The sequence below is a fragment of the Sinocyclocheilus grahami genome, unplaced genomic scaffold (assembly GCF_001515645.1).
Source record: "Sinocyclocheilus grahami isolate Dianchi unplaced genomic scaffold, SAMN03320097.WGS_v1.1 scaffold62.1, whole genome shotgun sequence".
In the NCBI taxonomy this organism is placed as follows: domain Eukaryota; kingdom Metazoa; phylum Chordata; class Actinopteri; order Cypriniformes; family Cyprinidae; genus Sinocyclocheilus; species Sinocyclocheilus grahami.
This window is the reverse complement of record NW_015505241.1, coordinates 678,154-680,268: the sequence shown is the minus strand read 5'-3', so window position 1 is coordinate 680,268 and position 2,115 is coordinate 678,154.

The following is a 2,115-nucleotide window of genomic DNA, read 5'->3' as shown; positions in this document are numbered from 1 at the left end:
GCGCCACGAGCCAGTGCCCAGGAGGATGCAACACTTCTAGTTGAGTGAGCTCGGAACCTGAATGGGCAGGGCACACCCTGTGCCTGATAAGCCAGGGTGATAGCATCCAATATCGAATCGGTCATCCTCTGCTTAGAGATGGCATTCCCCTTCTGCCTGAAGGTCCTGAAGCTTGCGTCCGGTCAACGTAGCACCTTAAGGCTCGGACGGGACAGCAAGCTAGGGCTGGGGCAGCCTCCTCCGCGGGCAGCGCTTGGAGGTTCACCCCCTGATCCCTGAAGGGAGTAGCGGGAACCTTGGGCACATAGCCGGGCCGGGGACTCAGGGTCACCTGGGAATCAGCCAGCCCGAACTCTAGGCACGAATCGTTGACCGAAAATGCATGCAGGTCCCCTACCCTCATGATGGAGGCCAATGCTAGCAGGAGCAGAGTCTTCATTGAGAGGAACTTCAGCTCAAACGTCTGCAAAGGCTCAAATGGGCCCTGCTGTAGTGCCGTGAGCACTAGAGACATCTCCATTCCCTCCTTCAGGGAACAAGGGTTACCATACGTAACCGAGACGTTTCTGTTGAAATGTGCAATTTTAGCTAACATCAACAGTTCTGTTGTATTTTGTTTGAGATCTATGAAGTTTCCAGAGGTCTGGACGCGGGTGCCAAAGGGTGCCCCGTCTCTGAGTCAGTAGATCCTTCCTCAGAGGAATCGGCCAAGGAGGGGCTGGTGCGAGGAGCATTAGTTCCGGGTAGGCCAATAGGGTGCCACCAACAGGACCTGCTCCTCGTCCTCCCTGACCTTGCACAGCAACTGTGCAAGAAGGCTCACTGGGGGAAACGCATACTTGCGAAGGCCCCGCGGCCAGCTGTGTGCCAGTGCGTCCGTGCCGAGTGTTCCCTCGGCCAGGGAGAAGAACAACTGGCAGTGAGAGGTTTCTGGAGAGGCAAACAGGTCTACCTGAGTGGCTCTGAAACGTCTCCAAACCAGCTGGACCATCTGGTGATGGAGTCGCCATTCTGCCGGGAGCGCAGCTCGGGACAGCTCGTCGGCTGCCCGGTGGAGCAGCCCAGGAATGTGAACAGCACGAAGCGACCTCAGATGCTTCTGACTCCAGAGGAGGAGGTGGCGGGCGAGTTGCGACAAGCGATGGGAGCGCAGTCCACCTTGTCGGTTGATGTACTCAACGGTCGCTGTGTTGTCCATGCAGACTAGTACATGCTTGCCTCATAAGCGCCCTTTGAGACGGCTCAGGGCAAGGTACACTGCCAGCAACTCGAGGCAGTTGATATGCCAGTGCAGTTGGGGCCCCGTCCAGACCCCTGGCACTGCAAGCCCGTTGTACGTGGCCCCCCAGCCGGTGGTTGAGGCATCCGTGCGAACCACAGCATGCCTGGAGACCTGCTACAGGGGCACTCCTGCCTGGAGGAAACGCAAGGTCTGACCACGGGGTGAAGGTTTGGCGGCAGGCCGGTGTGTTCGCACAACTGATCCTGAGACTGCTTTGTCAAGGTAGTTGAGAATGCAAATGCTCTGTTTTCTCAGGGGAACAAGGGGTACCTCCGCAACTTACGTGAAGACACGGGGCAACAGGGACAGCCCGGAGGGCAGGACCTCGTACTGATATGCTCGTCCTTCGGACGCGAACCACATCAATGGTCTGTGGTGCGGAAGGGTCGACACAAAGTACGCGTCCTTTATGTCGACCGCTGCAAACCAATCTCGGGGACGGATGCACCTGAAGATACGCTCCAAGATTGGTCGTAACCCACCGCCTTTCTTGGGTACAATGAAGTAGGAGCTGTAAAACCCCATCTTCATATCGGCTGGAGGGACCGGCTCTATCGCATCCTTCGCCAGTAGGACTGCGACCTCCGCCCGCAAGACAGGACCATCGGCCTCCTTCACTGTTGTGAAGCGGATGCCACTGAACTTGGGAGGACGCCGGGCAACTGAATCGCAGAGCCTGACGGTTCGAAGGAGCCATCGAGACGGGCTGGGTAGCTCAAGCCAGCCTCCCAGACACCGCGCAAGTGGCATCAACGGAACTACAGGCGTACCCGCAGTAGGGCAGCGCGGAAGAATGCAGGAACCCGGCCCGGGCGTCTCGTAGCCGGTCCGAG